Source organism: Macaca nemestrina, chromosome 4 (genome assembly GCF_043159975.1).
Source record: "Macaca nemestrina isolate mMacNem1 chromosome 4, mMacNem.hap1, whole genome shotgun sequence".
In the NCBI taxonomy this organism is placed as follows: domain Eukaryota; kingdom Metazoa; phylum Chordata; class Mammalia; order Primates; family Cercopithecidae; genus Macaca; species Macaca nemestrina.
This window is the reverse complement of record NC_092128.1, coordinates 117,280,642-117,308,466: the sequence shown is the minus strand read 5'-3', so window position 1 is coordinate 117,308,466 and position 27,825 is coordinate 117,280,642.

Genomic DNA, 27,825 nt, shown 5'->3' with positions numbered 1-27,825 from the left:
CCTACGATTAAGTCTCAGGCTTTTGCTGTGTCCCTGTCCCTGGGCTGTGACCTTCATAATCTTTTTTGTCTTCCTAGCTGAGACAGCAAGGCTGGAGAGGGCTAGAGGAGGAGCAATGCCCCTGCTCCACCTGGGATGATGCTCTAGTAAAGTTTTTCACCTTGGGGAGCAGTCTATTGTTACAGAGAATGCTCTGGGGTTATTTCACAATAATTACAAATATTACATTCCCCTGTCAGAGACATGAGGAGTTTTTTTTTGTTTGTTTGTTTTTGTTTTGTTTTTTTTTAATCTTTACTATGGGAACCTCATAGGATGCTTGAGGTAAAACTCAAGAAAGTTTGAAGGAGCCCTCAGGCTGTAACATCCAGGAGCTTAATCACTCTCCAGCAGTCCACAAAGCCTCCAGCAATTTGTCAAAATTGTTATGGAGATATTCTTACCAGTTGTGGCTAGAGCCATATCTCTATAACAGTGGCTTCAGAGATTCCAGATCTTGGCCAAGAGACCTCAGCCATGATTCTCCGGATTCCTGTTTCTTTGAATTTTGGGGTGGCAGTTTGCTCTACAGCTCATTTTGTTGATGGTAACAAGAAAAGTTCCTGGTGTTTAATTTGTTCTGATTTTTTTAATCTAAAGATTAGGGTGATCAAATTCAAGCATTTTGTAGGAACTGAAACTGGAAGTCTTCTATTGTTTCATTTAAAAAATGTTCATGTCACCAATTTCTCTACAATTTACATTTATGAAAGGAGGGAGGAAAGAATTTTTGTTCTTTTGTTTTCTTTTTGAAAATCAAGAACTAATATTTCAGAATATCAGATTTATTTTCCATCTGAATATAAGCAAGTAGAGAAATGGTAATAGCATAGAATTAACTTGTCTTTCACTTACAGAAGTTTGACATAACCCAAGACAGCATGTTCTTTAAATTTCGTAGATGCAAAAGAGAGAATGTGAGTTGAAATTATTTTTTTCTAAATGCTTTCTATATATTTGTTTCTGTAAGATCTTAATCATTCATTAATAATGTTTAGTTTCTAAGATTTCTCACTAAAGCTTGCTTTATTTTCTAAGTTTGTAATTTTAAATTCAGGCAGTTTAAATCCTTTGGAACATATTTACAAAAGTATCCAACAAAATCAATTAGAGAATGAATATTTTCATGTCCTGATCTGTAAACAGTTAAATGTCAAAATTTTCCAAAACAAACAAACAAAAACAAACAAATAAACAAAGAAATCGCCTTTGGGTAAAAACTGACAACGGAAAATTTCAACCAAGGAAAATTATTCATAAAATTCAAGTGTCTTCTAATTAAAGCTTATAGTGGAAACTGTTTCACAACTTTAATTATATTGACCATTCTCCCAAATGTTTATAATGGGTAGCAATATGTAAACTCAACGACAAAAGCCAAGTACAAAATGTCAGGCCTAAAACCACATAAAGGCTCTTAATAATTTTTCTAATTTCTGTTCCCCTGCAGGCTTCTGTTGTGAAACATATATGTCTTCTGCAAGCAGCTGCCATGACCATATCTCAGAGCCCTAGTGAGTTGCAGAGAAGTTTCAAGAGTTAGGGTTTTTCCTCTGTACAGTAACTAAAATAATAAAAAAACCCCACAATTTTTATTCATAAAAATTGAATATAATAAATGCGTTTTTATTTTGGGACTCATTAGTGCCTTAGTCACAAATTGAATATACTTGGGTCTGTGTCTGTGCCTGTGTTTGCCCTGAGGCTTACAAATCAAGAGATAATTATTGGTCCAAAGGAAAACAGTATGTGCACTGGGGAAATCTGTGCTACTCTCAACTGCTGCTATTCTCCAGCCTTTCCACAGTTCCAGTTCAGATGGGTGCTTGAGCCCAGAACTCGCTTTTCTAGCTCTGGTCTGAAAGGGAATTTGGTTTGCAAATGGAAAGGACAATTGGATTCATAAGCCATAGTCACTTATCAGACACTTACTACAATCTCATGTGCTTTCCATCTTTATCCTTACTAGAATTCAAGGGGGTGAATATTATCCTTCCTCTTTTAAAGATGCCCACTAACTCTTAGGGACTGCTCTTAACTGATTCAACATCCTTCTGGTGGGGAGAGGATGCCTGGGAAAAGCAAATGAAAGGACTGTAAAAGGGAAAAGGCTAATTCCAAAGAACAGAGGGCTGGCCCTCCAGGTGTCTTCTTGGTGAGCATCTTGGTGAGCATCTTGGTGAGCTCCCTGCCAGAGGAGCCCGGTATAGGTTTACTCAACAACTCGACATATAATTAAGACAACCCTGCGATCTTGCCAAGATGCTCTTATCTGTTGCCATGGCACTATTGGTCCTGAGGCAACTTTAATAAAATCAAGATGGCACTGACTTGTAGAAGCTTGGGAAATTTCACTGTGGCTGTGAGGTTTGGCTAGAGTCTGTGGAACTAGGGCATAGCTGTTTCCACTTCAACTCCAAAGGAGAGCTCTAGACGAGAAAGAAAGTCCCTTCCCCTTGTGCAAAGTTTTGCAATCTCTTCGATAGTTCACCCCACTCTCTGCCTCCAGATACCTACAAATCCACACCAAATGGCTGGGTTTGGAGTAACGTTTCTAAAAGACATGTGAAAACTCAGTCATATAAGGCTGGATGATTATCCTGAGGGATCATCTCCTCCATGCTCCTTCTTGAAAGCTTTTAGCATTTCTTTTTTATTTGGTCTACTCTCTGTCTGCAAACATGAATGTTGTCTTTATTCATCATCTTGACTGCAATGGCACTGTTGGTTCCTCTACCAGCATTGATAGATTAGACAACATAAAAATTTCATGTGTAAGTGTGTCAACTCTGTAAATATGAGAACTATAACATTCTATCATAATGGAGAAGATTTGACTTTTATTACCACTATTCCAAGCAGGGGTGACACTACCAGTTCCAAGATTCTAAATAAAGATGCCTCAATACATGGAAATAAACACCCTGGACCAGAGGAAATTAAAGCACAAGAAGAAAATCAGGTCAAAATAGGAACAATGAAATTATACGCACTATATAGGGTGAGTGTATTTGCCATAAGTGATTCTAAAACTTGGTTTCAAGCTTTATGAAAATCAAAAAAAGGCGTGACTACCAACATATATGTTTGTAATTATCTGAAATAAGAAGGTATTCCAAATCATCAAAGGAGACAAAAACATACTCTTCTATTTTCTAAACAAAATTTCTAAAAAATTATTAAGTGATTTTTATATTGGACTCTGACAATATAAGATAAAGTAAAAAGAAGTTGAGTAAATGTAGCACTAGTGAAGGAATTTTTGGTCATTGGGTTTATTGGAGGGTGAAGTTTAAGCAACCATTTGTGGAAAATCTTCCCTAAGCATGAAAGAAAGATTGATTGAAAGTGAAAGAACGTTGGACTAGAAATCAAAATCCCAGGTTTGAATTTTAGTTCTGTAGGTAGCAATGTGTGACCTTAATTAAATCATTGCTTTTGTTTTCTCAATTGTTTTCTATGTGTGTTACAATATAAATGCCACATAGGTTTTGCTCACTTCTATACCTCTGGCACCAGAAAAGTGCCTGGCACATAATAAATGTGCAATAAATATTTGTTAATACATTTGTTGAATGGGTGAAACAGCACAAGAGTTACAAATAAAAAGATTTGAGGAATATAAAATATCTTACAAATATGGGGGTAAGTGATGGTAGAATTAGAACATCATTATCTTATTTTCACATGTAGGCTGCTTGGGCTACTATAACAAAATCCTGCAGACTAGGTAGCTTTAACAACAGAAATTTATTTCTTACAGTTCTGGAGGCTGCAAAATTCAAGATTAAGGCTCTTGAAGAGTTTGGTTTCTGGCAAGAACTCTTCATGGTTTTCAGGAAGAACTCTGGTGCCTTTTACAAGAACACAAATCCTATCATATCCAGGCTCTGCCTTTATGACCTCATTTAACCTTAATTACTTCTTGATAGGCCCTGTCACCAAATACAATCAGTTAGAGAGTTAGGGCTTCAGCGTATGAATTTGGCAGAGTGCACAACTCAGTGCATAGCACTAGTAATGCCAAAGAGAACTAATTCAACGACAGCCTGGTAGCTTAGCAAATGGAAACATAAGTAGCCCAATGTCATTTCTCAAATGAGGCAGGATAAAGAATAATACAGACAATAAAAATAGGATTGCAAAGGTATTCTAAATTATATTAAGAAACTCAATTTTAATTATTAAACCCCAAATACAGGTTCTTAGTCAAAATTCTTTTTAACTCAGGTTGTATACTATAATTAGAAGAGATACATGATTATCTCATGGTAATAAAACATTTATAAGAGGGAGAATATATAATTCTAGCTTTATTTTCTCATTGCTCAATGTTGAAATCCTTCAATGGTTAGCATATTTTGAAATTTAGAAAATGTTCTGAAAATTAAATGGGGCCATAAAGTCAAAACAGGAAAAGCCATCAATGCCAAGCCAAAACATTTGAAAGTTATGAAAAGCAAAAAGCATTAGAAAAGATGAAAAATGATCCTGAATCTTTCTGCCAATCAGCATAATTTCCAAAGTAATTGCAAATCATATGACCTATCAAAACCCTTGGTCAATTCTATTACTTACACTCTCAGCAACAGAGATGCCCATTCCTTACTTTTTAAAAATGCTTTCCTTTTTCATTTGGTTTATGAGCCACAGTGGTGTTCTATTTTTCCTATTTCTCTTTCTTTTTAAATCAACACTCTTTCTAGATATGCTCTTCCACTCAGAGGCTGTAAATACCAGCAATCCACATTGCTTCTCATGGTTATATCTGAAGCTCTAACCTCTCCTTTGAGGCCTAGTGTTACATTCCCAAATTCTCATTTAATACTTCTGTTTGGTTCTCCAATAGACATCCACATTTAGCAAGCTCCAAACTTATTCTTGAGTGCAACACAAGCCACCCGGTTGTTGAGGCCCACAGCCTCAATGCCACACTTGGTCTCTCCCACAAGCAAGTTCTTCAAACAGGCCTTGCATCGGCCACCTCTTATCTGGACTTTGGCAGTCGTCTCCTGGTTGGTCCCCTGGGTCCACTCCAGTTTCCTAGTTTTCCTGCCCTTCCCCACTCAGACTACAGGGCCCAGAAACTTGTTGGATTATTGAGGTCATAGAAGGAAGTGAACTGGGAGGTGACTCGCCAGGTCATGGTGACCTTGGAGATAGTCAGAATAGAGAACAACCGTCCCACACCCAAGATGCCCTGATCTTCTACATACAATTTTGTTTCTCCTAAACAATGAAGGGAGACATAAAGATGCTTAAATTGCCATCGTTATTTGCCCTTTTTATGTGCTTTTGCTGACAATGACCTCTGTGGGTCACACATTTCCTTGGAATTCTTAACTTCTTAGTGGCTACATTCCCCATGCAGAAAATAGATTTGTTGATATTCCCTTTTTCTTAAGATTGATGGGAGCATTAAATGAGATGAAGCATAACAGAGTGCCTACTTCAACTCATGCTGAAGGATTATTTCTAGTTATGTTATTATTTTTTTAGATCAGTTCCTATGGAGGTGTTCGGCCTCAAGCCACCCATGTGGATGTAATAGTTTAACTCCCAAGACTAATTTAGTACTCTCATCTCCAAGTGTTTGTCTTTCTCCCTTCGTATTCCAGGCACCCAACCAATTATTAATACATGTCATCTGCCTCCACCAGTGTATGATCAAATTACCAAAGTATTTAAAAAGATAGTAAAATAAAGGACACCTTTTAGCCCCCAAACAAGAAACAATCTCAGAATAGAGATCAGGCTTGTGAGTGGAACACATTGGCCTTGACATTTCTACATTAGATAACTATGATCCATTTGTGTGACATTTCCCAGAACCAAGAAGGCTACACCACAGCTAGGATTTCTCTCCTTATTTTTCAAAAGACATATCTTAAGTAGGGAACCATCTTAGAAATGTCAGCTTTTAGTTCCTACTTTGGCCTTTTCACCGATGTTTTCAAGATCTTAAGGTTGGATTCCAGCTGCAACAAAAGCTTTAGGCATTAGTGGTTCCCTGGGCCCAGTGGTCTCTGGAGGAAGGTAGGTGTTTCCCAAGTCTCCAAATCAGGGACAGAACCCTAGGAATCTGCAGCAGCAGGACTTCTTCCTCCTTCTTCATCTCTATTCAGAGATTTCTGCATGCAAGAATTCCTGGTTCTTTTTTCTTATTGTTTCTCTACCAACTGCCTTTATTTTTTTTCCGGCTTTACGGAGGTATAGCTAACAAATAATTTTTCAGGTATGCAGCATGATATTGCGATACATGTATTTGTTGTGAAATGATTACCACCATCAAACTAATTGACATATTCATCATTTCACATCTCACAGTTTCATATTTTTATGTGTTGTGCGACTATTTAAGATCTCGCCTCAGAAAAATTCAAGCACATAATACATTTTTCTTTTTTCTTTCTTTCCTTTTTTTTTTTTTTTTTTTTTTTTGAGACAGGGTCTCAGTCTGTCATCCCATCTGGAGGGCAGTGGTACAATCATGGCTTACTGCAGCCTCGACCTCCTGGGCTCCAGCAGTCCTCCTGCCTCAGCCTCCTGGGTAGTTGAGCCCACAGATGTATGCCACCACACGTGAATAATTTTTTAAAAAATATTTTTGTAAATTTGTGGTTTCACTATGCTGCTCAGGCTTGTTTCGAACTCCTGGCCTTAAGCAATCCTCCTGCCTTGGCCTCCCAAAGTGCTGGGAGTACAGGCATGAGCCACTGCACCTGGCCTACATGATTCTTAACTATGGTCACCCAGATCTCCAGAACTTATTCATCTTATAACTGAAAGTTTATATCCTTGACCAACATCTTGCCAATCCCCCACACCAACGTTCAGCAACCACCATTCTGTTTGGTTTCTATGACTTCAACTTTTTTAGATTCCACACATAAGTGAGATCATGCAGTATTTATTTTTCTGGGTCTGACTTATTTCCCTAAGCATAATTCCCTCCAGGTTCATCCATGTTGTCACAAATGTCAAGATTTCCTTCTTTTTAAAGGTGGCTAGTATTCCTTTGTGTGTATATAACACATGTCCTTTATCTATTTAGCATTGCACATAGGAGTACAGATATATCTTTGAGACTCAAGTTTCATTTTTTTTCAGATCTATACCTAGAAATGGGATTTGTGGGTTATATGGTATTTTTATTTTTAATTTTTTGAGGAACTTTCATACTATTTTCCATAATGGCTGCATGAATTTGCACTTCTACCAACAGTGTACAAGGGTTCCTTATTCTCTATATACTCATATGTATAACAAAATGTAGAGTATTTCTCTATATACTCGTATGTAAAGTATTTATCAGACGTGAAAACTTTAGTTTCATTATAATGCTGCTTGTGTTGGTAGTGTGTAGTAAATAAAATGAATTGGTGGTTGGAAGTAGAAAGTGGAAGATATACTTTTCCAGCAAAGATTTGGGATGGAGAGGCGGCTACAGGAACACATCCTCCACTCTGGCGTGGAATGGAGGGGTTCTCAAATCTGAGTCAGGAGGTCTTCTATGGGATGCATAGCCCTGGGTGTAGGGAAACTGTGTCCTCAAGGCTTTATGTCTTTAGCTTCCACTGGGCCAGGCAGGCTCTGGAAAGTCAGGTCAATCTGCAAGGAGCATCAATGTCTCTGAGGCATATAATCAAAAAGGCTTTCAGTTGTCAAAGGAAGGTGAGAAAGGAGGGATGAATGCAGACTGGCATAGTCAAGGGAGGGTCAACAGCAAGAAGAGCTTAAGCCATCTTTAAAAAATAACAAAGCTCAGCCTGACATGGTGGCTCATGCCTGTAATCCCAGCACTTTGGGAGGCCGAGGTGGGTGGATCACCTGAGGTCAAGAGTTCGAGACCAGCCTGGCCAACATGGCGAAACCCTGTCTCTACTAAAAATACAAAAATTAGCAGGGCGTGGTGGCACTCATCTGTAATCCCAGCTACTTGGGAGGCTGAGACAGGAGAATCTCTTGAACTGGAGATGCGGAGGTTGCAGTGAGTTGAGATAGCACCACCGCACTCCAGTCTGGGCAACAGAGTAAGACTCTGACTCCAAAAAAAAAAAAAAAAAAAAAAAAAAAGAAGAAGAAGAAAAAAGAAAAAAATAAGAAAGCTAATTGCAGCAACTTCTTAATGGAGCAAATATTCATTTATTGTCTGCCAAGTAGCTGTTTGTGTTTTTAGAAACTTCACCATAATTCCCCATAATCCTATGAGATAAATGCTATTATATTCCAATAACTATTATTACTATTATATTATTATTATGGGAATAATGGTAGAATTTAATTAGACGCTCAATCTCAGAGGATGTTTTAGAGGGTCGAATGGGCTAACAGGGATATAAAGTATTCAGATGTGTTCCTGACCATCTGGCTAAGTCCTACACAGGTCTTCACAGGCCCTCCATTATTCTTTTTCTTCTAACCCTGGTGAGGTTAGGGAACTTTGCTGAAGGTCACATAGAAAGTAAGTGGAGGAGTAGCTTCCACATTCTATTTTAACGTGTTGCTGACTGAGAAAGTTAGATCTACACAAAAGGGCCAATGACATTTATGTGCTCCCTAAACCTTGAGATCTGAGGAATGAAGGCTTCCAGATCTGTCTCATGCTGTGCTGCACATCTTCTCCTGCATATGGAATTCTGATTGTGCATTTCAGCTTGGGAGCCTCCTTCTTTCTGCACAGAGAGAGCCCATCAGCACCATTGCTCAATGTGGGCTCAGCCCAGCCTTGGAAGCTGACCAAGTAAACAGCCAGTTTAAACATGACTGGAAATACTTCTACCTAAAGAGAGATGAACATATAAAAAAAAGAGGCTGCAAAAGTTGGGAACAATATGATTCAGGGTATATTTTAGCATAGAGAATCTGTGGCCCTCACCAGGCTACCCAGGAATCCACGTTGTCATGTAAATAAAGTGTGTGGCTTCATTTTGTCCCCGACAGCATGGTGGTGTTAGCAGTCCCACGTTATAAAGGAGGGAATAGGTTACGTGAATGTGAGCGAACTGCTCTTGGGTCTTCTACTCTGGGTAACCTCTCACTACTTCCCCAGTCCGCAGCCCTGGGGTTTCCATTTGGCACTACCTGGGTCCTGGCCCATCCTGGGAATAACTTCCTTTACTAGGCACCGTGGCCATTTCAACCAGGTGTCACGGCAGTGTCATCTGGCAATGGGATTTTATTTTTAGGATACCACTTGGGCACTTCTTGGACATCATTGTGGCATCCACCGGAGGACATTGCTCCTCTTGGTTGCTATTTTCTTGTGTGCTGGAACCTTCTAGATGCCGGAGCTGCATTTACTTCAGGGTAAAGAAAGCATTCGTTCCCCCTTTACATGTTAGATCTTCATCATTCTGGGTTCCAAAGGCAATGCTGATGGGTGCCCTAATGTGCCAGAGGGCTCAAGAAAGTTGCCATAAGTTCTTTGAGTTCATAACCACACCCGCCCTCTCCTTGGCATCCAAACATAAACCTTTTTGGCAAGGGTATCCAGGCTATGGTCATACCTGTGTAGCAGCTACCCCATAGGAACTCAAAATCCTTGCTCCCATCTAATGACTGATGTTATTTAACTGGGTCAACTGACCTTTTAAAGCTGATTTTACGTTAAAAAGCCTCTCAGTCTCTCCTAACCATAGATTTCCACTACACCCACCCCACGCTATTTGTCAAATACGTCCAGACATGTCACATTCAGCTGGACAAGAAATAGCTTGAGGATGTCAGTGGCGACGGTGATGATGATGACAGAAAACAATGTACCACCTTCAGCTAAGTATGCACTGAGTTCCAGATACATCTGCCAAACTTTTTACATCATCTGATTTCATCTTCACAGATGAAATCTTCCTTATGATTAAGGAAGCTGAGTTTTAGCAAAGGTAGATAATTCGTTCAAGGTCCCATAGCTTGTGGCTTAGGCACCCATGGTTTATGTGACTCTCCCCTACTTTCTGCTGTAGATATTTGTGTGTGGATAGATGTGTGTGTATGTGTTTATATAAATAGATACATAGATATCCATTTGTACAGGTGTATATTGGATTTGTTGGACCCTGTATTACACTTTCTCTGTCCTTTTCTGGGACCAAATAGATTTAATTGTAATAACTTCATGGCAAATTATAATTTATGAATATAGTAGGGTTCTTTCCTCTCTTGTTTTCCTTTCCAAACTTCTTTAAGATGGTCTTTCCATAGTTGTTGTCTGACTTTGCCCAGTTAGTCTCCCATATTAACTTTGGAGTCATTTTGCCAAAGAGCAGTCTTTCCTACCTACACGCATTATTCTCTGTCACCCTATCCTAGTCACTGCCTTCTTGGTTCTTATTGTAACTATACATCTATATGTTTGCCCACTTTTTATTGTGTATGTCCCCTACTGAACTAGAAGCTCCATTAGGGGAAGATCTGTGCTTGGTTTGTCTGTTTGGCCAGTGTTTAGTACCATGCCTGTCATGTAGTGTAGAGACTCAACAAATGTTTGTGCAATAAGTGAATGAACATACTTTTGAGCAAATTAATTCGGGAAGAAATTAATATGTTTAAAATATTTGGCATTCCAACTTAGGAGCAAGACATAACCACTGGTAATTGACTTTTATATTTTTCAATAATACTTTATTTTTCTTAATATAGATTCTATATGCATTTCTTAGTATGGTTATGCTTGCATATGCACTTATACATATATATATGTATATACTTATACGAGTATACTATTTCTCCCTTCTCAATCTTTGTTTCTGTTTCTGTCTCTGCCTTTCTCTCTGCCTGTCTGTCTGTATCTGTTTATGTATATGTGTGTGTGTCTGTCTGTCTCTGTTTTGCAATTAACAACGGGCTATGTTCCATCTGTATTATCTAAGGTAAGTACTTTTTGTAAGAAGTCTTTGTTTCCCAGCATGACTCCGGCCACATCTTTGGTTGTTTCAATATTTTAAGTCCTTCCAATGCCAAAGTTTTTAAATTTGTAGGCTCCTCTTTTGCGTGCTACTCACAGATACCGATCTTCTGCACGTTTTCCTCTCTGAGTCATTTACAAGTTACGAGTTACAAGCATACCATTATTTCTTTTTTCTTAAAAAATAAAAGGAAAAAATTCCTTATTATTCCTATAAACTCCTCCAGCAGCCACCTCATTTATCTGTTTATCCTTTAGAGCAAAACCTCTCAAAAGAATATTTGTTACTCACCATTCCATCATTCCCTTCTTCCAGTATCCTTGGACCCTGGCCACTCATGTTTTACTTCCCACTGGAGATGCTTCTCTTGAGGTCAGCAATGACCTTTGTGGTGAGGAATCCCATGATCATTCTTCATGCTCCTGGTAGCTGCATTTGTCATGCCTGATCACTGCCTTATTCTTTGTATTATTATTATTATTATTGTATTGTGGTAGAAACACTCAATTTGAGATCTACCTTTGTAAAAAATGGTTAAGTGTACAACATGGTATTGGTAACTATAGGCACAATGTTGTATCACAGACACATTCATCTTGTGTAACTTAAATTTTATCCCCATCAAACATCAACCCTCCATTTCCCCTCCCCAGCCCCTGGGTACCCTAATTCAGTTCTCTGCTTCTGTGAGCTTGATGATTTTAGATTCTTATGTAACTGGCTATCTCTGCCCCTTTTGTGCTGCTATAACAGAATACTTGAGACTGGTTAATTTACAAAGAACAAAAATTTATTTATCACAGCTCTGGGGAAGTCCAAGATCCAGGTGCTGGCCTTTTTTGCTGTGTCCTTACATGGTGGGAGGCAGAATGGCAAGAGAGAATGAATTCCCTCTGTCAAGCCCCTTTCTAAGAGCCCCTAATCCCATTTATGAGGGAGGAGTGTGCATGACCTAGTCTCTCACTCTCTCTCTCTCTCTCCCTCTCTCTCTCTCACACACACATACACACACACAGTCTCATCTCTTAATATTATTGCATTAGCAACATCTGAATTTTGGAGAGGATACACTCAAAGCATAGAACAGGCAACCCCACTTCTGTATATTTATTCAAAAGAATTAAAATCAAGGCCCCCAGGAGATATTTGCACACCCATGTTCACTGCAGCATTTTTCACAATAGTCAAGAGGTGAAAATAAGCAAAATGTTAATCGACAGATAAATGGATAAGGAATTTGTGGTATATACATGTAATAGAATGTTATTCAGCCTTAAAAGCAGAAGAAATCCTGCCCTATATGACAACATGGGTGAACTTTGTTGTTTATCCATGTAAGTGATATTATGCTGAGTGAAGTAAGCCAGTCACTGAAGGACAGCCTCATTCTTGAAACACTGCATTTTAATCTTGCCTTTGTTTAAGCCACTCTGCCTCTCTTCAATGGCCTTTTCTGGTTCTTCTCGTCTTGCTGACCTCCAAATCTTTACTTTTTAAATTCTAGTTCTCAGACCTTTCCTCCTCTCTCCACACTGACTTCCTAGCTGATGGCTTCCACTTTCAAGACTTCAAAAGTCCAAATATGTCTCTCCAGGCTTAATATCTCCTTTGAATTCTGGACCTTAGACTTCCCCTCTGACATCTCCAGTTAGGTACATGTTTGACAACGCACACTTAACATGTCCAGAGACAAGTCCTTATTTTTTCCTAACACACAGAGTTCTCATCTAGTCTTCTCCATTTTCAGTAAACAGAAGACCCATTTCTTCCAGTTGCTCATGCCCACAGTTTGGAAGCATTCTTGACTTCTCTCTTTCTCTGAAGCCCACGTCTTATCTCTTAGACATTCCTGTGTATTTCTCCATCAGTAACTTTTCCAATTTGGCCACATCCCACTCTTCTCCCACCTCATTACATGGAGACATGCCATGGACATGTCTCGCCCAGGCTATTGCAAAAAGTTCCACGTTGGTGTCTCCGTTTCCCCACTTGTTCCCCTGCAGCCTGTCCCTCACACAAGGACAGAGCAATGCTTTTTTATGTTCCATCATGCATTTTGTAGAATGTCCCTTAATTTAAGTTTTGCATAAAGGCACAAAAGGTTATGCATCTTTGGCAGGAGTACCACAGGATCTATGTGCCCTTCCCAGTGCATCACATCAGGAGGTACATGACTTTGATATACTTCAGGATGGGTGAGGTTGACTTTGATCATGTGGTTCAGATAGTGTTGGATGGACTTCCCTAGTAAAGTTACTATCTATCTATCTGTCTGTCATTAATGTACGTCTTGGGGAGGGAATACTTTGAGACTAGGCAAATCCTCTTTTTCCTCACATTTTTACCTATGAATTTTAACATCCATCCATTTATAATAATTATTACTGAGCTGTGTGCCTGATGATGATTTACCATATCCTTCTTTCCCACTACATTTTTAAATTAGAGATGTAGCATAGAGCTGTTTCTTTCCTTTTTACTTACTTGATTGTTTATTAACTTAAGTACGAACTTGTGGGTGTTTATTCTACGGATTAGAATCCTCCATTGTGATGACTTTTTTACTCTAATTGTTCCAGTTTTGACCATTAGAAGCTCTTTCAGATTGGCCACCATATTCTTTCAACAAGTCCCATTATTTTGAGGGTACTTCTTTACTTTCTGGTACTACAAAGTATTCTTGGCTTGCAGTGTATTTTCCTGGCCCTAACTCTACAACAAAAACCTTCTTTGAGAAGCTGTGCTTCCTTTTCTTGATAAATTGTATTTAAAAACAAAGACTTAACATTAGATGCCATGCTTCTGTCATGTCATTGCTTCTAGTCTCTTTCAGCAGACAAATCTAGAAAATACATATAATGTATGCATACCAACCCACCATTGCACACATCTCTGTATTTTGGTATTCATTTATCTGTATATGTATGAGTAAGTCCCTGATTGTAATTTAACTCTGCAAAGTGTATTTTAACTTTTTCATTTTCTTTTTGTTGAAGTTTCTTTCTCCAAAAGTGAGAAACTTGGTTGTCATTATCTATATTTTATTGACTTATTTGTTCAATATTGGCACATATATAAAGTAGTTTCAGAATTGCTAACTGATAAATAATCCTGTGGTCCTATAGAAAGTACTTTAACTCAGTTATAGCATTTTTGTGCAGTTTTTTTGTTTTGTTTTGTTTTTACCCTCACAGTATCCAGTCAAGGTACTGTTTCCCATAGTTGTTTGTGTTAGCTCTTTTCTTCCCCACTCCCTGAAGGGTTGTTATTCATTTACACACAGTGGGTCCATTTGTGACTGTTGGTGTTCCAGTTTTGGTTACACCACATCCTGGTTGGTTTTGTTTGTTTACGTTTTGGGTATGTGAAGGACGTGTGATACATCACTATAACTCTAAGAGTCCGAGATACACCAAAAACAATTAACTCCTTCCTCATTCCTGCTACTCTGTTCCCACTCTCACTCATTAAACAGTATATTTTTTCTACATTTGTCTTGCTCATCGCTTACATGTAACTAATCTCTTTAGATCCTGATTTATTAGTTCTGTATTTTTTTTTTTGCACAAATAAACAGATCTGAGTACATTTTCTTATATGCTCTTCTTTCTAACCTGAAGGATGGCATGCCATAGATAAGCTTTTGGGCTTCACTGTTCTCATTCACAATATCTCTTGTGTAATGATTACTCTATATCAATTCAGTAATCTGTCCCATTCATTTTTATAGCTAGATAATACTCCATCTTGTGGAATATTACCAGAGTTTTTTCAACCCCTCTTTTGTATGTGGGCATTCAAGTTGTTTTATAGTCTTGCAGTTACAAATAAAACTGCAATAAACAAACTTGTACATATTTCTTTTAATATTTTGAAGACATACCTTCAGGGCAAATTCCTAAAAGGGAAATAGGGAAGTTGAAGGGTAGCCTATATATTTTTTGTTAGTTATTGCCTAGTTTGCCTTAGAATTTGCATTCCCATCTGTCATGTGTAAGAGTTAGTGTGTGCCCCTAGTACAATAAAATGTATTATATTTTCTTTTTAACCTTCGCCAGTCTGGTGAGAAGTTTTATCTGTGTTGTTTTGATTTGAATTTGTCTAATTATGAATGTGAACATTTTTTACGTATGTCAAACAACTGCTTTTCTATCTTGATTGTGAATCATCTGTTCATTTCTTTTTTCTATTTTCTACGAAGATTTTTGTACTTTTTCAATTTTAAAGAGTTCTTTATAGATCAGGGATATTAACCTGTTACCAATGTTTTCTTCTAGTTTGTCTATACCTTTCCTTCTTTTCATTGTCTTTCTCCAGTCTAGGTGTCAGTGTTATACTTGCTTTGCAAATGGATTTAGGAAGTTCTCTCCCTTCCTTCCTTCCTCTTTCTTTCTTTCTCTTTCTTTCTTTCTTTTCTTTCTTTCTTTTTCTTTCTTTCTCTTTCTCTCTCTTTCTTTCTTTCTCTCTCTCTCTTTCTTTCTTTCTTTCTTTCTTTCTTTCTTTCTTTCTTTCTTTCTTTCTTCTTTCTTTCTTTCTTTCTTTCTTTCTTTCTTTCTTTCTTTCTTTCTTTCTTTCTTTCTTTCTTTCTTTCTTTCTCTTTCTTTCTTTCTTTCCTTTCTCTCTCTCTCCTTCATTCCTTTCCTTCCCTCCCTCCCTCCCTCCCTCCCTCCCTCCCTCCCTCCCTTCCTTCCTTCCTTCCTTTCTTCCTTGTCTCACTCTGTCACCCGGGCTGGAGTGCAGTGGCACAATCTCAGTTCACTGCAATGTCCATCTGTCGGGTTCAAGTGATTCTCCCACCTCAACCTCCCCAAATGCTGGGATTACAGGCATCAGCGACTGCACCTGGCCAGGAAGCCAGGAAATTTTTCCTTTCTTTTAATGCTCTGGGATAATTTATAGAGCATCAGGACTACCTGGCCTCTGAAGGATTGACAGAAGTTCCCTGTGAAACTATTTGGGCCCAGTGCTTTTTCAGTGGTAGTTTCTTCATATCTTTCTTAATTTCTTCTATGGAAATCATTCTGTATAAGCTTTCTCACTCTAATGGAAACATTTTGGTAATTTATATTTCCCTAAGAAATTTTCCATTTCATTTATATTTTCTAGTTTCTTTGTATAAAGTTCTGCAAATTAGTCTGATTACCACTGTTGTTTTGTTTTTATTTTTTCTGTTGTTTTCTTTTTATTTTTTAAGTTCTGCTCTTTCAGTGATTATTTTCCTCCTGTCATTGTTTTTGAGTTTGTGATTTCCCCCTTTGCTTCTCAATTAAGTTAGGTAGTTGTGTGTCTATTTTGTTAATTTATAAAACATAATTTTAGTTTAATAATTCTTTTTTTAGTTTAATAATTCTGTTTCCTAATTAATTTTTGCTTTTTTTCTTTATTATTTCATTACTTGAGTCTTCTTTTGAATTATTTTGTTATTCTTTTCTTGTTTTTTTGAAGTGGATTTTAATTCACTTATTTTTATTCTTTCATTTTTATTGATAAAAAGTTTATTATTTTTATATATTTACATAATTTTTAATTATCATTATTTTAAATTTCGAGACAAATTCTCACTCCCTCAGGCTGGAGGGCAGTGGCATGACCATAGCTCACTGTAGCTTCAAATTCCTAGGCACAAGTGATCCTTCTGTGTCAGCCTCCTAAGTAGCTGGGACTATCGGCACATGCCACCACAACTGGCTAATTAAAAGCAATATATTTTTTGTAGAGAAAAAGTCTTGCTGGATCTGGCCTCAAACTCTGGAGCTCAAGTGATTCTCCTGCCTCCCAAAGTGCTGAGATTAAAGGCATGAGCCTGGCCAGGGTGCTGCTTTAAGGCAGGAAGTTTGTGGTGATTGGTCGTGCAGTCATAGAAAACAAATACATATTTTAATACTTGGAAGTGAGTTACTGAAAACATGTGAGTAGCTTTCGTACTGGACGGTGGGCAGAAGATGGAAGAATTTGGCATAGCATGTTAGAGAAAACCCAGATTTCTGTGATCAGACTGTCGGTAGGAATCTCAACTTTGAATACACTACCAGCGATGGCTCAGAAGGAAATGAGGTCTGTGATACTGCATATTGGAGGAAGGGGTTCTTTGTTATATGGTAGCAGAAACCTTTGCAAAACTGTGTTCTGAATTTATGTGAAAAGCAGGAGATATAAGCAATGAATTTGGATATACATCTAAGAGATTTGTAAGCAAAATGTTGAAAGTGCTGCCTGGTTTCTTTTTGCTGCTTACTGTAAGATGCAAGAAGAGAAAGATAAATTGAGGGAAGAACATTAAACAAAAAAGAACAAGAACCAGATGATTTTTGATAATTCTTAGCTCCTCCAGATGGCACAAAATCTTTAAAGTGAGAAATAACTGCTGAAACCTTTCATCAAGAAAAGGCTGAGTTTATGCGAGTGTAAATTTTTTTGCTAAAACTTGAAAGGTCGGGTGTGGTGGCTCATGACTCTAATCCCAGCACTTTGGGAGGCCGAGGTCGGTAGATCTCTTGAGCCCAGGAGTTTGCGACCAGCCTGGACAACGTGGTGAAACCATGTATTTATTAAAAATTCAAAAATTAGCTGGACATGGTGGTATGCACCTGTGGTCCCAGCCACCTGGGAGGCTGAGGCAGGAGGATTGCTTAAGCCTAGGAGGTGGAGGCTGCACTGAGCTATAATCCTGACACTGCACTCCAGCCTGGGTGACAGAGCAAGACCGGGTCTCAATAAATAAAATAAAATAAAATAAAATAAAATAAAATAAAATAAAAATGTTAGAAAGATCAAAAGATTAGTGTATTCACTCACACAAAGGACCTTTTTAAGAGATTAAGGACGTGATCCTCTTAGGAGATTTAATAACCTCGTCTCTCAATTACCTCAGCAGGCACCAAAGATTGTGTAAGGATTATCTTTTTTTTTTCTATTTTCTTTTTTTTTGTTTGTTTTGAGGCAGAGTCTTGCTCTGTCACCCAGGCTGGAGTGCAGTGGTGCGATCTCGGCTCACTGCAAGCTCCACCGCCAGCGTTCACGCCATTCTCCTGTCTCAGCCTCCCGAGTAGCTGGGACTACAGGTGCCCACCACCACGCCTGGCTAATTTTTTGTATTTTTAGTAGAGATGGGGTTTCACTGTGTTAGCCAGGATGGTCTCGATCTCCTGACCTCGTGATCCACCAGCCTTGGACTCCCAAAGTGCTGGGATTACAGGTGTGAGCCACCGCGCCCAACTGAGTAAGGATTAGCTTGAAAAAAATTGTGACTGTGGTTTTTGTTTAATGGAGCATAATCCATGGAAAACCTACAAAATTCTTTAGAAAATTGTTTCATCAGTAACACAGCCAGCTTAAACTACAAGGGACAGAGACAGAGAGCAAAAGGGAGGAGGCAGCGGGACATCTAAAACTCTACTAGCAGGAGGTAGGCTAATAAAACTCTTCAGCAAAAAGCACACACTACCTTTTATAGAGAACGGGACCAAGAGCCCAGAGGGCAGAGCTGAGAGCTAGAAAGAATTATTCTCGGGCTCTGAAACTTAGTCAAGAACTCCCATTTTTTCTAGTTGGATTTCAGATCTATTGTGGACTAGGGAACCCCTTTTTATCATTGTATTTATTAAACCGGAACGTCTTTAGCTTTTATACTATGCCAGCGTATGTTGAGAGTTTTGAGAACCTGGGAACTGTCTCTTGTTTTACGTGTCAACAGATGGGAAGGACTTGTGTTTCAAGAGCTGTACTTAATGGATTATACCCAGGAGCCTTGTGCAAATTGGATTGAGATGATAACAATCATAAGAATTTAGACTCTGAGCCGAGATGAAGAGATATAGATTAGATGATGAGATTTTGGTCATTTTGAGCTGATGCAGTAATGGAATCCAGATAACCCTTCCTTTGCCTACTGACCCCTGATACTGTGAGATAATAAATAAGCATTGATTGAAGCCAGTATGTTTGTGATAGTTTCCTATTCACAGTAGAAATCGAATACAAATATAGGCATACATTTTTCCACTGCTTCATGGTTGTTTTTCCCTGGGGAAATTTACCTACATTGATTTTTATGACATTTTGTTTTCTCATTTTCTGTACAGTTCTCTATGGACTTTTGTTCCTTTAAAAAAATATTGTGTATCTTATCAGGATCTAGTGTAACTAGTACGTGTAGCATATCATGGCTTTTCAATCAGTCTAGCAAAATACAGGTATCTCAGGGAGTCTTCTTGGTTTGTTTTGATGGTGGGGATGGGTTGAGAGTCCCCCAATTTGGAGTTGCCCTTTTTATCTTGCAGGATCGAAATTTGTCTTTGCTCCTTCACCACTTCATTGCCAATCAGCATATCTTCCTTCCTTTTTTTTTTTTTTTTTTTTTTTTTTTTTTTTTTTTTTGAGATAGAGTCTCACTCTGTCGCCCAGACTGGAGTGCAGTGGCACAATCTCGGCTCACTGCAACCTCCACCTCCTGTGTTCAAGCAATTCTCCTGCCTCAGCTTCCCGAGTAGCTGGGACTACAAGTATGCACCACCATGTCCAGCTAATTTTAACATTTTCAGTAAAGATGGGTTTTCCCCATGTTGGCCAGGCTGGTCTCGATCTCCTGACCTCAAGTGATCCACCTGGCTAGGCTTCCCAAAGTGCTGGGATTACAGGAATGAGCCACTGTGCCTGGCCTCCTTCTTATTTTATAAGAAGAGATAGGCATGAAAATGTTAACAATGATTGTTTCTGAGGGATGGGTTCTTACTATCATTTTTGCTTATTTTTATTTTAAAATTTGCCCACATGATCATGCTTTCATAATATAAAACCATTAATAGTAATAACAATAATAATACCAGCTACTAGTTATTATTGGCTATTTTTACCTGATGTATCAAGCAAAATACTTTCTGTAAATGATTTTATATATTCTGTGCAGCAATATTTTTTGGTAGGCATTATAATTGTCTTTTGAGCTTTAGTTAACTTAGCTAGATGTCAAAACTACAATTTGATATGTCATGAAACAAAACAAAATTTAGGTGGAAATTCTAGAAAATTTCATTGGGCAGAGGGTCTTCTCTCTTTCTACTTATTCTTCTCCTTTTCCTTCTCCTTACTATATCTTCATTGTGTGACTAATACTTACTGAGAGCTTACAATGGTCCAGGCACTTCACATTCATGATCCTTTATAATGTTCCCCAAAGCCATATAGAATCAATGCATCATGATTAAATTTTTATAGTCAAAAAACTAGTTGACAGGACTATTAGGTAGAGGATCTGTATTTTGAGTGCAGATTTCTAGGCATTTCCAAGTATATTTGTAGTTATCATAAAAATTCTGTGTTTATAACTATTGTTATCCTTTCCCCTTCTTTGTCCATGTGCAAAAGAAGAGTCTTAGAGACACAATTTATCCAAGAATGCTCAGTCATATGCAGATGGCAAGGATGTGAGCCCAGGTCACAGATGTGAAGAACTCTTTCCCCTGCACCACGGTTACAACTGTGCACAGTAGAAGAAGTGGATTATATAAACTAAGGTCTCAAACTGTTTTATGTTAAATGAGAGGCACTAGTGATCCTTGGCTGTACCCAATATTTTGTCTTATGACTTACAAACACTCTACTTAATTGACTGTGGATATGGTAAGTAATTTATCCACTCAATGAACCTCTTGGTCCCGTAAAACCAAATTATATTCAATTTTGGATAAGAAAATGTTTGATTAGGCTGAGTTTAACATTTCCTTTTCCTTAGTACATTCCACTCCTGGGTTGCTGTTACCACAGAATTTAAAAAAAAAACAAAAAAAAAAACAAAAAAAACTTTCTAAGCAGTTCATTGGTCTGGGTCAAACCCTGTCCTCAGCCTCACACCTGGGTCATGGCTCACATTGAACCAAAATGCTGAAGTCTACTTTGAGCGAAGAATTATTTACCACTGTTCTGAGTCCCCCTCTCCCCCAATGGCCTGAACAAGACCAAATTATGTTTTCAGGATAATATAAATCTTTTCCCCCCTGTAAGATTGGTTAGGCACACACAATATTTCTTTACTTTTACTTTCGATGAAAGCATCACTGTCTTTTCTTTTAGGGAAAAATTCTCATATTGCCACTCCAGAAAGGCAAATGTGAAAACATGGATGCAGAGAGATGTTGACTTTGCAGCCAGGCCTGAGATGGAGCCTTACTGTGAGGTTTGACCCAGCTCCAAGCTAAGCTGCTGCAGTCCATGGTCTGTGTTACGGTTCCGTGACTGTCTCCTGGTTACACTCCGGGTATGTGGCTTCTTCCTGAGGAGCACTCAGCTAACTATTAAAAGACTCCAAAAAGAACAGCCTAATTTCTGTGTGGTACTGAAGCGATATTTTAATCCTAAGTAAACAAGTATAAGGTTCAGTTATTGAATAATGGCCCACCTTGCCTCTCAAGCTCTTGAAACAATTCGTACTTTCTCAGCTCCTTTTAAAGTTACCAATGACTTCTATAAATATAAGTCAATCCAGAAATAGCTGGATGAATTTGTCTCAACACGTTCCTTTTCCTTGCAAACTTTGGTCTAGAACTTAAAAACATAGGAAAATATATAAACAATTTTCTAAACAATCCTGCTATAATCTCAAATTTAGTTTCATACATTAGAACTAAAGTGTAGCAATCAAATATGAGAGATTAAAACAGTCTTTTGTTCAGTACTATGATATTATCCAGGTAAGTCGCTAAAAATCTAAAAGCAGAAGCACATAATACTGAGAATGCTTCAATCTTTGTATTGAAGACAGGGGGGACTAAAGTTATGAAAAACGGACAAATGATGCTGAATCTGAAATTAGAAGACTTTTCGATTAAAACTAATAATGTAACAGCCAGATTTTGTGAGGACCATTTTATTCAATAGGTAACATTTATCTAGCAACTGATAGGTGCCCACCCTTGTGCTAGTTTCCAAGGGAACCGAAAACAGAACATACTTTCTGCCTTTTGTGTGTTTAGTTTCCTGAGACCTTGTGAGGAATACACACTCTGCACACATATATTCTGATGCATGTACCCACCTTAGCTTCACGAGATGGTCCCTCATCCAAATGCATTTGTTTCCAAATGGAGGATCATTCATGAAGAGATTTTACTGTGTTCTTTTTTTTTTTTTTTTTTTTTGAGATGGAGTCTCGCTGTGTCGCCCAGGCTGGAGTGCAGTGGCCGGATCTCAGCTCACTGCAAGCTCTGCCTCCTGGGTTTTTACGCCATTCTCCTGCCTCAGCCTCCCGAGTAGCCGGGACTACAGGCGCCCGCCACCTCGCCCGGCTAGTATGGACCTTTGAGAAGAATCCAGAGATTTATGTGGGCTTAACAACCTCGAGTTTCCTCTCTCAACATCCAAGACAGACATCTATCTATCAAGGTCACAGGTGTTGTTGCCACTGAAATACCACCTTCAGCATATTAAAGCTTCAATTTCCAAAATGTCTTTAGGTTTTAGGAGGAAATTCAATGACATTTCTTCCCTCACACAAGATAAATTAAAAGTTTTTGACAAACATTTGTTTTGGTGACTCTAGTCAGAACAATATATTGCCAAAACTTTAACAGAACCCATTTTAAGAACATATTTTCTGACACTACAAAAACAAACAAGGCCAGCAGTAACCATGAAAAGGAATTTCCTCATATTCGTCCTTTGGGAACAGCCTGAAGAAAGTGGGGTGTCCGATTATATTGGGGTCCTAAGGACTTAGTTCAGATGACGTGAAAAGTCTCAGAACTATGTTCCCCTTCAAGGATTTACAGGGTTAGCTCCCTGTGAATGTCTCTGGAAGAAATAATGAGTTTTCACTGACTAACTTTTTTGAACTGGGAATGCAAAACTGAAGAGATGAGAGACATGTCATCCAGAAAGCATGATTGATGGCAGGAATTCTTATCAGAATGGAGCAATTCATTCCTAATATTAGAGCAAATTCCAGAGGAAGACACCTGTTGTTTGAAATTGTGCAGGTTACGTTTGTTCAGAAAATTCACTGACATGTTGTGAAAGTCTTTGATCTGCGTTCTCTGTGGGAAGTGTCCTTTCCAGGCCCAGTTCTCATTGGACTGATGAGTGAAGTCAACTCTATTTTGATTTCCCAGTTCTTATTGGTCCCTGAAGGGACACTAACCCATAAGGAATGCAGATCCACTGACACCTGTTTCTTCTCTTCATCCCTAGGCTTGGTAAAACAACTTTTCACTTTTGCAAGTCTCTGAAAGTTTCATCTTATCTTAACCTTGCCCATACCTCTAACAAGTAGATCCTTTAATAAATTCTCCTCATTTGAACCTTTGGTGACCAGGTTTTTAACTTTGGAGATGAGGGAACTATTGGTTGTAACAACCAAAATAAAGAATGTCTGAGAAAGTTCATGTTAAAGATTAAATGAAAAGTTTCTCTTTTAACCCGTTGAATTTCTGGGAACTTCAGAGCACTTACTTGCAATTATTCAGTAGCAGTTTGTTTGTAGGGCTCCAAAGGTCAGGAGAGAGGTCCGTGAGAAAGATGTGTATTAGGGATTTATCAGTCATACAGAAAGGAGGTGAGATAGAGTTGATTGATGCAATTGTCTAGGAAAGTGTAAAGAACAGGAGAAACAATGGGCCAAGGGGCAGGAACATTTGAATGACAGAGGAAGAAAGAAAAGTAACTCATAGAATCAAGAGTTACAGTTAAGAGTTTCAACAAGGAAGGAGATGTCAGAAGAGCTGCCAAAGAGAGATGCACTGCGATGTGGTTGGATAACTGCTGACGGGACGGGGGAGGCTGTAGGGTTATTTGCAGCCTCAGGGATTCCATGCTCAGTGGGGGAATAGGAACAGAAACTGGACTTGGGTGCTGGGTGAGGCAAGTTGGAGACGGAGTGGTGAGTGTAGTCAACTCTATGTCAGTTTCCATTATACCAATCTTTCCACATAACGTTTGTGAGGTAGGATTCTCAGGACTCTATTTGTTTCCTGTGATTTTGGATTTACTCTGGTTGGTGTGACCATGGTCAGAGAGCCTGGAAGACGTTTTGTGAGCAGATCATGAATACCCAGTGAAAACCTACTAGGTACTAGCCACTAAAAATGATGCTTTCCATTGCAATGTTACACCACTACTTCAAAAGATTAATGCATACTACAATGTAACCCTCTCAGTTGTTCTTTCACAGGCTTTCTCCTTGAGATGACAGGCATCTGGATAAATGATAATTCACATCTTTTTCCTGATGTTTCAAATGTCTGGATGGATCATGGCATGTGGACAAAAATCTATATAATTAACCTGAATGTTCATATTTCATCATGTGATCTTGTTACACTAAAGGTAAAGCAATATAATGCTTCTAAATCTTGCCAAACGAATGCAGTCATGTGCATCGGATAATTTTGATTAAGAAATAATAATAATTGCCCCTTAATGTACTGTTTTAAAAACTTCTCTCACTAAAATTTAGAACATTTGTATCACATATGAAAATCTTTAAAATAGCTTTAAGTAGTTACCCACTAAAGTAATGTCAAAGATTCAATTTATGTTTAATAGTCAATAAAAGTAGGTGTGCTAATTCATTTTGCTACCTGTGAATCTGGCTTGAAGTTACATTTGTAGGTTAATAAATATACTTATTTGAAAATGATGCTTTAATTGAGTCATCTGATTAAATTTTCATAACATAAAAGGTTGATGGTATTTGTTTCTATTTTATAAGCAGGAAACAATCACTAAATGGAAGTGCCAGGATTGCAACTTAGGTCTAACTCCAGAACTTCATTTTCTTTCCATCACATCACACCGTGACCTTGATGACAAGGCTCACAAATTGTTCTCGCTTTGCAGATGATGGATCAAGTGTGTGGTCTAACACATTTAGTGCCAGAGCCAGGATTCTGGCTTGGAACGAGAATTCTAATCGTTGGCTCTTTGAGCTCCACCACTTTGACTGTTTCCAGACAGCAGATAGTGCACTGTGCTTGTACTTGAGGAGCTTATACTTGAACTGTACTTGGAAGGTGGATTAACTTTGTTAAGCAGAGGTGGCCTCTTGTTAGAACTATTTTTGACAGTGCAGCAATGGGCTTATAACTTAATAAAAATATTATGTAAACCCTATCAACTTCACTGCTTGTAAGTACTATCAACAGCTAACTAAATTCTTGAAACACATGAAGCTTTTAGTCATAAGAAAGCACAGACTTTTAAACTCATAACTCAGGAAAGCATTAATGGCATTTTTATAGGAACAATATAGAAAATCATGGTATCTACTAAGTATCTGGAGGAAGGGAGAGAACACATAATGGTCTATATTCAAGAACACTGTCTTTAGTTTGATTACAGTTCAGTCCCTTATTTCTGTTTGGTCAACATATGATTTATATGTTACAGTATGGTCAAACATTGCATCAAAGTATAAAAGTATAATTTTCAAAAGTTAAAAAAGTTTTAGAGTGAGAAGAGTGAAAAGGTGTCAAGATTCCATTCAAATAATAAATAAGAGAGTCACTAATTGAAAAAAAGAGGATTTAATGAGCATTTTCAAGAACTGAATATTTGTCATTTGGAAAAAATTAGAGTAAGATTGATAGGTTAGATACGAACTTATTGATGTCCTACCAGACAGAAAAACCTTTAATGTTAAATTACATTCTTTGAGACCAGGAGTTTGAGACCAGCCTGGGTATCATGGTGAAACCCTGTCTCTACAAAAATACAAAAATTAGCTTGGTGTGATGGTGCACGCCTGTAGACCCAGCTACTTGGGAGGCTGAGGTAGGAGGACCACTTGAGCCCAGGAGGTGAGGGCTACAGTGAGCCAAGATTGTGCCACTACACTCCAGCATTGGCAACAGAGTGGAACCCTGACTCAGAAAAAAAAAAAAAAATTATTTTCCGTCCTAGGTAGAAATCTACAAACTGACTAACTTCACAGTGTCTGAGTTCCAATCAAACAGGAAATAGCAAAGTTATGGCCAGCTACCATTTTCTGATCTCCAAGTTTTGGATGCTGCTTTCAAAGTCAAATCCTAAAACTATCTAATGATCTATTTAATAATTTCGAGTATAATTACAAGGCCTGAATCTAATTAAATGAATGTTTATTTATGCAGCAAGCATGCCACTAAAAAGACTGAAATGATATGTCAAGAGTTTTAAATGTTGAAAATACTCACTTTTTATTATAAAACTGTTTCATTTTTTAGATCTTTAGACTCAGGCTAATATATATATATACGCATATATTTTAAAATTTGCCTCGAATAACCTTGATGATTTAAAGCAAAATATGTTTCTGATGGAAAACTACCATGATTTTTCATACATATAGAATTAAAAGCAGTAATAGTAATGTGATTCTTTGATTCTTGTCTCTGCAACTGAATATTTTAAACTGAAGCATATGAGCTACTCATTAAGGGTGTGCTGATGGATTTCTGAATGTTTATCTATTCATGTGCAGTTACAGATATTTTCACATATATGTATAAAATTTAAATAAAAGATATAATTTAAATAAAAATATAAAATATTTTAAAAATAAATCTTTTTTTCAGAATAAAACTAAGAAATGAACAAAAACCTTAAAATTGTTGAAGAAAAAGGATTGACGTAACTGTTAAAAGAACTGTTAGCTGTTTTTATCTAAGTCAATATAGCTCAAATCTCCTCAGCTGTAATTCTTTGTGAAGAAAAGAAAGACAGAAAGAAATATATAAAAAAGAAAGGAAGGATGGAAGAAAAGAAAGAAAGAAAAAGAGAAAAAGGAAGAAAGAAAAGGAAAGAAAAGAAAAATAAAGAAAAAAGAAAGAAAAGAGAAAAAAAGAAACAACAGCATCCTTTTTTTCATGAGTACTTTAGAATAAACTGAGCTTTGAAAACTTATCTTGTTGTCTTAGAGTTAAGGAAAACATGATGAGTCTGTTAATGGAAGAGAAAATAAGGATTTTAAAAGCAGGAAGAAGACAGAAAAAGTTTTCGGATGTGTATCATTTGCCATTGAGTCCAGCTGATGAGGATCCATACATAATGGCTGCAAAGTTAGGTCTTGGTGCTTTGACACCTCGTCATGGTATCTACGATGAACATATGTTTTCTCTTCATTTCACTTGTTAGAATTTCTGAATTAAAATCAGTTGAGTACTATACTTGATAGCTTTTGGCCACATCAAAGTTTATTTGCCATTGATATTCAAAATTTGCATTCAGTATTTCCACACATTTGGTGTGAATTGCCTGAATCAGACTGGGATCATAGCCCCTCATTTCCTGCCAGGCTGTAACTGGTGGTCTCGAGCTGGTCAGCCAAGCACTGGAGACCATGAGCTTGTCCCTGACACTGGGCACACACCTCCCTCCCCTTTCTCGGTGTGCCAGGCTAGCTGAGATGTTTGTCTTATTTATTCTATCAGGTGTCTTTATATTAGCTTGCAGCTTTTTGAGGGTGACTTCCAAATGACAATTTAACCGTTTTCCACAGAATAAAGTATCTGTGGAATGGTTTTCATGTCAAAACCTGCTGTCTGTTGAAATGTAGATTTAGCCCAGGCTCTACACTATACAGGCAACCAGACAATGGAGCTCAGGTCAATCTATTTCCAGACATCACTATAGGATTCAGAGAAGGGAAAAAGACCTCAGCCCCTAACCGCCTTTCCATGTTATTGCACTTAATAAATCAGGGTGATCTTAATAAGTAAATGACTGGACTACATACAATGTTGTACTTTTATACCTGATTCTTTAGAGCCAAGATGTTCAATACGGTAATCACTGACCACATGTGCCTATTTAAATTGAGTTAATTTAAAGTAAATCAAACTAAAGTCCAATTTTTCAGTTACTCTAACCACATTCCAGTGCTCAATAGCCCCAGGTGGCCAGGATTAGGCAA